This window comes from Mobula birostris, chromosome 8 (assembly GCF_030028105.1).
Source record: "Mobula birostris isolate sMobBir1 chromosome 8, sMobBir1.hap1, whole genome shotgun sequence".
In the NCBI taxonomy this organism is placed as follows: Eukaryota; Metazoa; Chordata; class Chondrichthyes; order Myliobatiformes; family Myliobatidae; genus Mobula; species Mobula birostris.
The window spans coordinates 153,650,886-153,665,170 of record NC_092377.1 but is presented as its reverse complement, the minus strand read 5'-3'; the positions used below and the strand labels follow the sequence as shown (position 1 = coordinate 153,665,170).

General features: G+C 47.0%; 1 protein-coding gene across 2 annotated transcripts in view; it reads right to left on the bottom strand.

Annotated features, from left to right (window-relative positions):
• Positions 1-14,285, bottom strand: part of sema4c (sema domain, immunoglobulin domain (Ig), transmembrane domain (TM) and short cytoplasmic domain, (semaphorin) 4C) — a 133,335-nt gene that overhangs the window by 96,822 nt on the left and 22,228 nt on the right. The window lies entirely within an intron of this gene.

The following is a 14,285-nucleotide window of genomic DNA, read 5'->3' as shown; positions in this document are numbered from 1 at the left end:
CTCCCAAATGACCAAACTATCCGGGAGCCCCTCCACTCCTTTCCCCCTCGGACTCAACTATTACGTTCCTCGCCACAACCTGAAGGAAGAAATTTATCCCAAAAGCCTGCGGTGGAGTTACAGTGGCCAGTCTCATTGTTTACAGCCACAGCAGGTGAGCTAGGGCCTTTCTCCTTCGAGTGACGGAGAATGAGAGGCAACTTGATAAAGATGTATAAGAGGCACAGATAGAATTAACAGGCAGTGCCTCCCCGCCCCCCGACCCCCCAAATAGAAATGGCCATTATAGGGGATAATTTTAAGGCAATTGGAGGACAGTGGGGAAGTCAGAGTCAAGTATTTTTTTAAACACAGAGATGGTGGCTGTTATACTACGGGCATTTAAAAAATCTCTTAAATCACTCATGGATGAGAGAAAAGTACAGGGGTACGTAGGAAGGGGGAGAGTTAGACTGATCTTCAGAGTAGGTTAAAAGTCAGCACACAGAAGGCCTGCACTGTGTTGTTATGTTCTACGTTCTAGTTTTGGCCTTTCCCACAGCTAAAAATGTATTTTCTCTGACCACTGCAGCAAAATGGAAATTCTTGTTTAATTATGTTTTTTTTTGTAAAGGTTGCGTTTATGTTTTTTTTTCTGGTGAACGGTGCTTATTGGATGCCGTGGGCCGGTGATGCTGCTGCGAGTAAGCTTTTCATTGTAACTGTGGGCGTGTATATGTGCATTAAAAATAAATCTGACTTCTAATTCCACAAGAATTGTTCACTTTCAACTTTTACAGCACCTCCACATCCTTAGCGGTCCAGACTACGTACACTCAGTGGCCACTTTATTAGGTACACCTGTTCATTACTGAAGACATCTAATCAGACAATCATATAGCAGCATCTCAATGTATAAAAGTCAAACATCAGAATGGGGAAGAAATGGGATCTAAGGGAGTTTGACCATGGCACGATTGTTGGTGCCAGATGGGATGGCTTGAGTATCTCAGAAACTGCTGATCTCCTGGGATTTTCTTTTTTACACAATAGAACAGGGGTCAGCAACCCTTTTGCTTTTGTGGGCCGGATCGCGTATTAATGAGCGGATAGTGGGCCAGATAAATGCCATAAAAAACTTGAAGTATGGGAATTATCCACTTAAATACATCTAGTTATGTTTTGCCTCAAATTAGTGAATAACACATGCTAGAAAATCATTTGTGCTTAAGGTTGCTTACCCCCGTTCTAGAATTTGCAGGGAATGACGCAAAAAAAAAAATCTCGTGAGCAGCTGTTCTGTAGGTGAAAATGCCTCGTTAATGAGAGAAGTCAGAGGAGAATGGCCAGAATGACAGGAAGGCGATAGTAATTCAAATAACTGTGTGTTAGAACAGTGCCGTGCAGAAGAGCATCTCTGAACGCACAATCTGTTGATGTCAAACTGGATGGGCTACAGCAGCAGAAGACCATGAAGACACAGCCAGTGGCCATTTTATTTGCACAGGAAGCCCTGCTCTGTAAAACCTCACTAAGGATAGAGGCTTCTAAGGGAAAAGTCTGCTCAATATAAGACAGCTGGTGGCTTGCTCCTCAACTTGGAGAACTCTTAAAGCTAGTGAACAATTAACATGATGTAACTGGGGACAAGCCATGATCTAATCCATCGTCACCACATCAAGGTGACAGGGAGATGAGACTCCATGGGGACCTGCTTCGCATTATACAAAGTGTCGGCGGTTTAATGAGACAAGGGATCTCTAAACAATATGCACGTGCATCTCTCTGTGCATGCAAATGCACGCGCGCGCGCACACACAATTACGGGTTCAATTCCGCCACTTTATGTAAAGAGTTAGTACGTTCTCCCCATAACCCCATGAGTTTCCCCAGTGTGCTCTGGTTTCCTCCCACATTTCAAAGACATCCGTGTTAATTGGTCACACGGGTGTAATTGAGCAGTTGGACCAGAAGGCCTGTTACTACGTCATATCCCTAAACAGATAAATAAAGTCAGGATAGGGCAAAAAAAAACATCCAGACCATACTCCCCTCTTGCTGCCGCCATTGGGAAGGAGGTACAGAAGCCTTGGGTCCTGCACTACCAGGTTCAAGAACAGTTATTACCCCTCAACCATCAGGCCCCGAAATCAGCATGGATAATTTCACTCACCTCAGCACTGAGCTGATTCCACAACCTATGGACCTACCTTTAAGGCCTCTACCGCTCATGTTCTCAACATTGTTTATTACTTGTTAACGAAGGTCCTCTATCTCAGGAGGTGATCAGAGCTTCCTTCATCGTGTCAGTAGCTTCCTCTTGGTTTTCACTACTGCCAGCCTTTGCTGTTTCCGTAACAATTTTGTTTAACCTGTCAAGGTTGTTAGCCCAGAGCTGAACCCCCAAACCTGGAGGACCAGTGGACCACTCTTAGTCTGGCCTCTACCCTTTGACCTGTTTGGCATAAAGCCCTGGCGCCAGCCAACGTAGCTCTCCTGGTCATTGAGGCATGCAAGCCTCCAAACCCTATGACAAAGTTGTGGTCCCCTTGCAGGATATGAGAGTGGTGAATCACTCACCACAGAGAGTGGTGAACCTGTGGAATTCTCTGCCACAGGAAACAGTTGAGGCCAGTTCATTGGCTATATTTAAGAGGGAGTTAGATATGGCCCTTGTGGCTAAAGGGATCAGGGGTATGGAGGCAAGGCTGGTACAGGGTTCTGAGTTGGATGATCCCCCATGATCATACTGAATGGTGGTGCAGGCTCAAAGGGCCGAATGGCCTACTCCTGCACCTATTTTCTATGCTTCTATATGTATGTGCAGGGCTTTATAATCTAATTGGAGGTTAGGTTTATTACTTATTTATTATTTGTCTTCTTTGTCAGTCTTTGTATGTAATTTTTCATTAATTCTATTGTATTTCTTCTTTCTACTATGAATGTGTGCAAGAAAATGACTGCCAAGAGTATGATGACGTACAGGTACGTACTTTGTGATAATAAATTTATTTGAACTTTGAAACAGGCAAGTCTGAAGCCTCACACGGTCAAGCAGCTCATAGGACCCATGCCCTCAAGTTCAATGCTGAAGAGGAGACAGTGCATCCAAGAGCTGGGTAACGGTTGATGTGCTCATGTGTCATAGCTTGGGGAGGTGGTGGGGGGGGGGGTGCAAGGCAAGCCGGCTCATAAACACATGAGATTCTGCAGATGTTGAAAAGCTTGAGCAAAGCACATAAAATTCTGCAGGAGCTCAGCAAGGCAGGCTGCATCCATGAAGGGGGATAGATGATTGCTTCCTCTCCACAAATGCTGCCTGACCTGCTTAGCACCTCCAGCATTTTGAGTGTGTTGCTAAAGGTAGGCAGAATGGCAGCCACCGTTTAAACTTGACACCACACTCGGGGCCCGAACACAAGTCGCCTACCAGCTCAGAGTTGCAGGTTTGAATGCATCCACATAGTCCTCCTAGGTGCTAATGTGGTCTAATGCTTTTCACTAATGTTTTACATGGTCTTACATTGTCTGAATCTACGTGCCCACGATACTAAATACAAGAGGTTCTGCATCGGATGGCAACTTTTCTTTAGCATTTGTCTTTTACGAGGCCGAGTTGATAGCCTGACACTCAATCCAGCACAGATGAAAAGCTTGCAAGGAGCTGGCCAGATTTGAACCAAGAACCATTCACCTCGAAGTCCGGAGCTGATGCCACTACACCGCCAGCCGGCCAATGAACTCCAGACTAATCCAGATTAAACGTTGGAGGAACTCAGCAGGTCAGGTAGCATCCATGGAAAGGAATAAACATTCCATATTTTCTGCCGAGATCCTTCATCAGGACTGCATGTGCCTGTGATAATGCAAGCTAGGTTTTCACTGTACCTGTAGCTCACTGTACTTGGGTAAACAATAACCTCAACTTAAGGTGAACAGCACAATACAGGCCTTTTGGCCCACAACATTGTGCTGACCTTTTAACCTAACTCCAAGATCATTCTAACTCTCCCCTCCCACAAAACCTTTCCTTTTTCTTTCATCCATGTGCCTAAGAATCTCTCCAATAACCCTAAGCCAAGTGGTTAAGGCTTTCGTCTAGTGATCTGAAGGTCGCTAGTTCGAGCCTTGGCTGAGGCAGTGTGTTGTGTCCTTGAGCAAGGCACTTAACCACACATTGCTCTGCGACGACACCGGTGCCAAGCTGTATGGGTCCTAATGACCTTCCCTTGGACAACATTGGTGGCATAGAGAGGGGAGACTTGCAGCATTCCAGTCTTCCATACAACCTTACCCAGGCCTGCGCCCTGGAAACCTTCCAAGGCACAAATCCATGGTCTCAAGACTAACAGATGCCTATGATGATTATGATGAAGATGATGATCTGACTAATAATAATAAATTCATATCACACCCTTCATACATTAAAATGCAGGCTCAAAGAGCTTTCCATAGATTGTAAAGACATCAATATAGTCATAAAAATACAAGACAAAATTGAAAACCATAAAGACAGACATTACAGTATATAGAACAAAATGTAATCAAATATATCAACATCATGCGGCATTAAACAATCCTATGAATAGGCGAAATTTAAAAAAGTAGGTTTTTTTTTATAAGAAGAGTTTCAAAACATTTCACAGCACTATCCTGGCATATCTCAGTCGGTAGAGTATTCCAGATTTTTGGTGTACAGGAGCAAAAGGCCGCATCACCAGTTCTTTAAATCTTTGGCTCTAGGGACACCAATCAAACCAGTATTCACAGATCTAAGATTACAATTAGGGATTTACCATCAGCCCTGACAGAGCGTTCCACACACCCACCTTTCTCTGTGTAAAACAAAACCATCCCCCGATACTTTCTTCCAATCACCTTAAAATTATGTCCTCTATCTCCACCCTAAGAAAAATGTCCCGGCTGTCCATTCTGTGCCTCTTACTATGTTATACATCTTTATGAAGCCGGCTCTCATCCTCCTTTACTTCAAAGAAAATAGAACTCCCTCGCTCCACCTGTCATCTTAAGACATGCCCTCTAATCCAGGTAAACCTCTTCTGCACCCTCTCTAAAGCTTCCACATTGTTCCTATGAGGTGACCAGAACTGAACACAATACTCCAGGTGTGGTCCAAACAGAATTTTATAGAGCTGCAACATTACCTCGTGGCTCTTGAACTCAATCCCTCGACTAATGAAAGCCAGCATATCACATGCCGTCTCAACCACCTTATCAACTTGCTTGAGTTACATGTTTTGACGGGACGACATTGCTGCCATTACAGGAGGCTGTGTAGGAAATGTAGGTCCCTGGACACCACCCCCCCCTTCAAGTGACAGGGATCAGAGTGGGACATGGCCCACCCCGTGCTCAATGCACCCACAGCTCAGCTGGAAAGTTCCAGAGCAGAAGCACATTGATGTCATGAGGGAAACCAGGTGAAAAGCAATCTAAAAGACTGGAATCCAAGCAAGGTTCTAATTATTCCACAAGTGTTTAAGTTATACACTGAATCCGAAGCGCAAAGGTTCACTATTACTCTTGCCTTCCTGTTTGTACCTGCACTTGGCACACGTTTAGAGAATTAGTCTGGAGCACATCCAATTCACACTGCCGCGTACAATAGAGAACAGAAGCTTTTTGAAAACACAGCCTATAGGATACAAAAACAACCCCTCAGAGCTGGGTTTGGTCTAAACATTACTTTCCAAAATTGCTTTTGCTGTCAAGGTCGAGTAGACTCACACACCGCAGAAGGTGATCTCGCAAGACCATCATGACTCAGCCAGACCTTTGTATTTCTTCAGCCCTTTTCCTTTTTCGAAGTTAGTCCTGAATAACCTCTTCTGGCAGGGACTGACAGATCATATCTCGTTGAATCATGTTCAAAATATCTTGCTCTCTCCTCCAGTTCCCTTTACTCTGGATTTTAAATCGGTGACTACGTGTGCGGCTAATCTTACTAAGTTTCCAATCAGTGGTGATCTCCAGATGCCGACGGTGGAGACGAACAGATCAAGAGGTCATGTTTAGTGTAGGCATGCTAAGTCTATTCAAGATGACCAATATGGCGGTCAAGGAGACGGAGGGGCAGAGACAGAGGGAATTCCAGAGTATTGACAACAGAAGCTGTCCGTGAATCTTGAAACTGGGCTTTGGTGACAAAGATCCTGGAGAAGAAACCTTCCACAACTAGAATGCAAGAGTAGACCGACTGAAGTTGGCGTAGACTCAGCGGTCACCTCATTCTTTGATGAACGTCTGTCGATGTACAGTGGAAATGCTCCTAGCTGGTTGCTTCATGGCCTGGTATGCAAACACCAATGCCCAAGGAATGGAAAAGACTACAGAAAGAGGTGAGTACAGCCCAGTCCCTCACAGTCAAAGCCATCCACTCCACTGAGCACATTTACAAGGAATGCTGCCGCAAGAAAGCGGCATCTGTCATCCCGGACCTCCCTGTCCAGGCCATATTCTCTCCTCACTACTACCATCGGGCAGGAGGTACCTCACCATCAGGTTCAGGCAGTTACTTCCCCTCAACCGTCAGGCTCCTGAATTGGCATGGGTAACTTCACTCAGCACAACTCTGAACTGACTCCAAAACCAACAGACTCACTTCAAAGGACTCTACTATTCATGTTCTCTATGTTATTTATTCTTATTTGCTCAAGTTCTGCCTTCCTTTGCTCATTGGCTGTTTGTAAAGTACTGTTTTTTTTCCACAGATTCCATTGTATTTCATTATTTTCCTTAAATGCCTACAAGAAAATGAATCTCAAAGTAGTATATGGTCATGTATAAAGTATGTATTTTGATAATAAATGTACCTTTTGACTTTGACTGGGGAGCAAAAAGTCAGACTAGATTTCAACAGGTTTTTGTGAACAAGACAAGCTTGAGCAGTTTTTTTTAAATATAAATGTACCAGTTTACCAGCTTTACACCAATAGTTTAGCAAGGAGAACAGCTAATTATTGACAGCAAGTTTACTGGATCAACCAAAATGGATCATAGAGTGTAGAGTGATGCATCATGCTGAGCTAGCAGCTACTCTCTACCTGAGCAATACCGTATGTGAGCGTGCAGAAGGAAATCTGACGAGGGTAATGACCAGCCACTGCTGCCGAGTAGCGAGAGGGCAGCAGCTCTCTGCATTCTCCTGTGACCTTGTCTGGAAAGACAGAGACAGACAGACACGGGGGGGGGAGAGAGGGGGGGGAGGGGGGGGAGGGAGAGGGGGAGAGGGGGAGAAGGGGGGAGAGGGGGGGAGGGGGGGAGAGGGGGGGAGAGGGGGGGAGAGGGGGGGAGAGGGGGGGGAGAGGGGGGGGAGAGGGGGGGGAGAGGGGGGGGAGAGGGGGGGAGAGGGGGGGAGAGGGGGGGAGAGGGGGGGAGAGGGGGGGAGAGGGGGGGAGAGGGGGGGAGAGGGGGGGAGAGGGGGGGAGAGGGGGGGGAGAGGGGGGGGAGAGGGGGGGGAGAGGGGGGGGAGAGGGGGGGGAGAGGGGGGGAGAGGGGGGGAGAGGGGGGAGAGAGAAAAAGAGGCAGAGGCGGGGAGAGGGGGAGAGGTGGAGAGAGGGGGAGACACACGCAGAGGGCAGAGTTTTGGAACTTAACTGCCGCACATTTCCTTCCTTTTTAAGGAGTGACAGTGATTTTCAGAAGGCTGGAAGGCTGGAAGTGTAGTAATTTACTCGAGGTGATGAGAGAGAGAGGCGAGCCATAGTTCTCACTTTGGTAACCAGCACTGCATTAAGTCACGGGCATGGGACTCCGTTTAATGGCTTCATGTCAAAAATACGATCTGCCAGTGGTACCATAAGTGAGGAATTGCAATCGAGATATCCAGCCAGGAAGTTAAAACAAAATAACGGTGGAAAGGAGCTTCCTACTGCACTTTTTAAGTCAGATCAGCAGACCCCAGTGCCACTGAGAACAAAGAAGGGCCTCCTGTGGGAGCTCTGAAATAAGATTCTCTACAGATAATCAGACAGCATCACTTGTATCCATTCCCAGCTTTACATGCAAGTTGTCAAGACGGAGATAAACACTCCCTCAGGACCCTGGACTCAGTTCCCACAGTCCTGTATGTGGCTGTGACGTGAGAAGGGTCTGTGGGGACTTCCAGCTTCAAGGAGGGATTACGACAACCAGCGGCTGAGGGCACTTTGACGGGTCCGGAGTGGTTCCAGGAACTGCAAGGATTGTAAACGAGATCCAGTCTGAAGTTTGTGTCCCACCCGAGCCTCCTCCCATTCTTCCTCCTCTGATCCTATCAGCACACAACTTCAAACTGCTTTCCTATCGAGTGCCATGAAGCTTCTTCCTATCTGCATCTGTACTACCACAGTGGGAACATCTCCCAATCTCCCACCTCCAGTTCACTACTTGTTTTCCTTAAGAACACTGTACAACAGTCTCTAGCTTTGCTCTGCCCTGCTGGTAGCAAACTTTTGGATCTGAGGCGCTGGACATCAAGTTTGGACTCATCACGGCCCATTCGGCCCCAACCAGGGAACACAGGAACAGGTCGTAGGTCACTTCGCCCCTCTGGCCTACCTTGCTATTTTGGGTGCCATGGTGACGAGGAGATTAGAGTGACGCTATTACAGCTTGCCTCGCGGTAGGGTGATGGTCATCACAATGCTTCCAGTACAGGCTACCCGGGTTCAATTCCCGCTGCTGGTTGGAAGGAGTTTGTATGTTCTCCCTGTGACTGCTCTGGCTCCTACCTTACACACACACACACACACACACACACACACACACACACACACACACACACACACACACACTCCCCCCTCTCTCTCTCTCCCCCCCCAAAGATGTACCAGTTGGTGGGTTAATTTGGTCATTACAAGCTATCCAGTGATTAGGTTAAGGTTAAATCAGTGGGTTGGACACGAAGGGCCTGTTCCTTGCTGAACCTCTACATAAAAAATAAATAAAGGTGATCTGGCTTATTTATTATGGCCTCAACTCGCCTTCTGCCTCCTTTCCTGATAAACACTCAATATTTCAAATATTTATCTAGCTTCAGCTTAAGTACATCTAATGAGGAGGCCTCCACCAACTTCTGGGGCAGAGATTTCCCGGAAACAACCATAAGACATGGGAGCAGAATTAGGCCATTTGGCCCATCGAGTCTGCTCCGTCATTCAATCATGGCTGATCCTTTCCCCCACCGTCCTCAGCCCCACTCCCAAGCCTCCTCCCCATTACCTTTGAGACCGTGTCCAATCGAGAACCTATCAAGCTCTGCTGGAACAGGATGCAAGAATTTCTGCAGACACTGTATATCAGCAAAGTGGGGCAGCATCTAGGGAGGCAAAGAATCACTCCTCAGGATCCTTTGGGCCAAGACCCTTCATCAGGACTGAAAAGGAAGAGGGAAGACAACAGAATATGACAGCGGGGGTGGGAGGGGGCGGTTGGAAGGAAGAGGAGTACAAACTGGCAGAAGGTAGGTGAAACCAGGTGAGGGGGCCCGTTCCTTCGTGAAACCAGGGGGCTGTCAACTGCTTAAGCTCAGAGAGTAATGCAGCACAGAAACAGGTCACTTCGCCCAATGCGCCATGCCGATCAGGATCTGCATTCACATAGTCCCGATGTGGTCAATTTGGACCATTTGCGAAGGTGGGGGGGGGGGGGGGGGCTCATCCCAACAGACCCGGCCACGAATGAATGTATAACTTCCAAACTTGGCACGTGGCCAAGTGGTTAAGGCATTGGACTCGTGATCTGAGCGTCGCGAGTTCGAGCCTCAGCCGAGGCAACGTGTTGTGTCCTTGAACGAGGCACTTAACCACATATTGCTCCTGCACCTTTATAGCCCAGCGGCGGCTTGGAGCAGTCTGGACAAGACAACTCTGTCTCCGTTGCACTCTGCTCCTTCCCTCTCCCCCAACACCTCCACCTCTCCAGGCTGGAATAGGCAGGCAGCAGTGTGTAAAACACCAGTCTATTTCAAGGTTTGCAAGGGACCAACACAGCTGGGCAAATGCAAGCCACTAGGAAATCGACAATGAGAATCTCAAAGGCAAAGAGCCCCACTCAGTCTGCACAGCCACTCTCGAAGATAATTCCTCACTGCCTCAATTACTTCTGGCTTTTCTCCTGTGTCTTTACGTTTAATTAATCCATTAAGGAAATTGACCAAACAGGTCGATAAAAATAAAAGCTACAGGTTTGGCCCAGACTGATAAGATTAAAGTCTCCATTCTTGGTTAGAACATGAAGCCAGCTCAGATAAATCATATCCCGTACTCAGTGGGTATGGGGATGACTTATTCCAGGATGGTCATAGATCACCACAAATTTCCTCACAACACAGCTTTTGTTGAACTACAGATCATGGTCTCACTGGGGGCTTTGCTATTGCTTGCATGGTAGGTGGTGGGCACTGCTGCTTCCTGCTGGAACAAGTGGGGGAAGGGGTAGGGGGGCAGGGTTGGTGCTTTTGCTTGTCCATGGGTGGGGGAGGGGGGGCTTTGGAGCTCGAACGATTTTCTGTCATTCATTCTTTGGGGTTTTTTTCCCTGTTTCGTGGATGTCTGCGAAGAGTAAGAATTTCAGGTTGTACACTGCATATATTCTCTGTTGAACCATTGAACGACGTTCCCCTCGGACTCCTCCATTCACCTTCACACAGAGGAATTCAGGCCAATTAATCTCTCAACCCATGTGTCTTTCCAGATGTGTGAGGTAACAGAACACTCAAGACAAAACGCACCCAGTCACGGGGTGAACACACGAATGCTGCACGTTCAGATAGCACACAAAATCCGGATTGAGCCGGGTCTCTAGGGCTGTGGATCTACCAGATACACCACCGACGGCTTCTAAAGAATGACGTAGAAAAAAAATGGCACCATGCCATCTGTGTGCTTCAGTCGTTAGCAGCTTCAGGGGGAGCGCGGTAGTGTAGCAACCCGTGTAACATTTTACAGCCCCAGTGATCTCAATCCGGGTTCAACTCCCACTACTGCCTATAAAGGGTAGTGGCTTTAAAACGGAGCGAGAGAAATGGAATCCCAGCACAAAGATGAGGAGTACAGCAAATGGAAGATGAGCCAAATGCCGAGTTATTGGGGTTTCCAAATTGTTGGATAGCAGATCGTGAGGATTTTGCTGTGCCAAGCATCTTCTGAAAGATCCGCAGGAGCCACATCAATAGACACCACACTACACTGCCTCACAGCCTTGGGAAACTCACCAACTGAGATGGTCTGGGGATCTACAGGAGTGACCCTTCACTGGTCACAGCATCTGCCACTATTCCTCACCCTTCAAGAGCAGCTGAACTTCAATATAGACCCCAGTTCATTAGTTTCCATCCATGACACCTCCACCGGTGGGAAAGTCCAGAATCTAAAAGCACGGCCTCTGAATCGGACGTCCCTTTAGAACAGAGATGTGGAGGAATTTCTTCAGCTAGAGGGCAGTGAATCCGTGGAACGCATTGCCACAGAGGGCTGTGGAGGCAAGTCATTGGGTGTACTTAAAACAGAGATTGATAGGTTCTTGAATAGTAAAGGGGTTATGGGTCACAGGGAGAAGGCAGCAGTATGGGGTTCAGAAATAAAAACAAAGTCAGCCTTGATTGAATGGCACAGTGCACTCGATACAAGATATAAACTTGCTCCTATATCTTGCAGTCTTAATTCTAACACGACTGAATTTCGGATCCTAACTCAGAATCAGATTATTGGTGTCTTGCATGACATGTTTCTCCCAATCTAACTTCCCTGTACACAGATTACATCCCAGCCTGTGATTCATTCCCATGTCTAACTTTCTTACAGAAACCATTCAAAAGCCTTGATTAGATTCATCATCGACTTAATCTTGCATTTGACATTTATAATACACTGACTGAATTATAATCCTTTGCATAATCACTTAGACAGATTCAATATTCATCCTGTTCATTGAAAGCAGAACCCATTTTGTAACTGACCAAAACAATTACAGCACCTAAGAGATTGATAAGATTTTTATTTAATTTCTTGCAAGTTCAATTATCCTCTCGAACCCATCCACCCAGACGCCGGAGACAGCTGCCGCAAAAATCAGGCAGAACCTTGGCCTGGGAGAGCCGGGATGGCTAAAGCCTGCGACACATGAGGAGACCGATCCACCCCATATTCAGCTGCTCAGAAGCCGTTCGTGCAGCTGCTCTGCACATCTGTCCAAGCCTGGAGCGGTGTGATGGAACACAGGGGGAAGGGGGTGGAGAAAGAGAGGGGTATGGGAGGGAACAGGGGCGTGGGAGGGGAAGAGAGGGGTGTGGGGGGAAGAGAGGGGTGTGGGGGGAAGAGAGGGGTGTGGGGGGGGGAAGAGAGGGGAGGGAGAACAAAGCAGGGACTGAGGAAGAAAGGGTTTCAGTGAGCTCGTGCATAAATTGCTTTGTGTAAGCACAAGCCACTCATTTGCTGATTGTTTGCAGACATCAGCAGCACAGTGGCCTTTTGTTTGATTTTTAGCCTTGCATTAACCGTTACAGTATGAAATGCCGACTATGTAACATTGAATAGGAGGGGGACAATCCTTCCATCGTGTCCATGCTGGCCAATAAAGAATGATACAATAAAATGCCAAAGTTCAGCCCTTTGGCCTGTACGTTAAAGTACTTCAAGAGCGCGTCCACATCCTGCGTAAAGATAACGGACAAACTCACTCTAACAAATTCCAGACCTCCGCAATGCATATGGTGGAAACAACCTCCCTCCCCCGCACCCCACCCACCCCCGCAACCAACTCTGTCTGTTCCTACAAACCTTTGTTATTAGAACACAGAACAGCACAATCCAGCTCTTCAACCCTTCATATTCCCCTCCACAAGATGAACTTGGCCTGCTGAGTTCCTCCAGCATTTTGTGTGTGGTGCTCTTCAAACCACGACATCTGTGCTAACCGTCATGGCAAATTAAACTTAATCCCTTCTGCCTGCATATGGTCTATAATCCCTCCATCCCTCCATTCCCTGTATCTTTATGTGTCTAACAGCCTCTTTAAACATCACTTTCAGACCTGCTTTCCCCTGGTAGCACATTCGAGGCACTGACCATTCTGGGAGAAAAAAAAATACTGCCCGCACATCTTAGAACCATTTCACCTCATGTCCTCTAATAGTTGAAATTCCCACTCTTGGCCTCCTGCACTCCAGAAAAACCAACCCAAGTTTATCTATCTTCTCCTATAGTCAAAGTCAGGTAGCATCTTGGTAAACCTTTCCTGTACCTGGCGACATAGCATCCATGTCAGGACCACCAGACTCAAACAGTTCGCTGATCAACACCTCCACCCACTAAGCTACCCCTCCATACCCCCAACCACCACTACTATATCATTTCTTGTCAGTCACCTTATATACAGACACTCCTGTGCCTGATGTCACTTAATGGACGTACAATCAATGTATACAAGTCATCTTACACGTTAGCATAGAGTCATAGAAAAGTAGAGCACAGAAACAGGCCATTTGGCCCATCTAGTCCATGCTGAAACCATTTATACTGCCTACTCCCATCAACCTGCACCCAGACCTTAGCCCTCCATACCCCCCATCCACCTAAAATTCTCTTAAACGTTGAAATCGAGCCCACATGTGCTGGCATCTCACTCCACACTCTCATGACCCTCTGAGTGAAGAAGTTTCCCCTCATGTTCCCCTTAAACTTCCCAACATTCATCCTTAACGCATGACCTCTGGCTATAGTCCCACCCAATCTCAGTGGAAAATGCCTGCATTTACCCCATCATACTCCTCATAATTTAATATACCTCTATCAAATCTCCTCTCGATAAATCTCAATTTTTTTTTTCTTATTCTGTACTTTATTTTAGTGTGTTTTTCCAGTGCTGCATCAGATCTGGATTAGTTCGTTCTCCCTTACACTTCTGTACTGGGAATGATATTAAACAATCTTGAATCGAAAGCCTCCACGTCCATCCTATAATGGGGTCGCCAGAACTGCACACCATGTTCCAGTGCAGATTTATATTACTACAATGTGACTTCCTTACTCTTATACTCAACGTCTTGACCTGCAAAGGCAGGCATGCCACATTTCTACCATACCACCTTATCTACTCGTTTTATTGGTCTCCCGGATGAGAAAGATCAGTCCCTGCTATTAACTTTGTCCACAAAATGCCGGGGGGATCTCAGCAGGTCGGGCAGCCTCTCTGGAGGAAAAGGAACAATGTTTCCGGCCGAGTCTCTTCATCAGGAGTGGAATGGCAAGGGGCAGAATAAAAAGGGTGAAAACTCCACCCAGATTTCACACACCTGAAATGGGAGG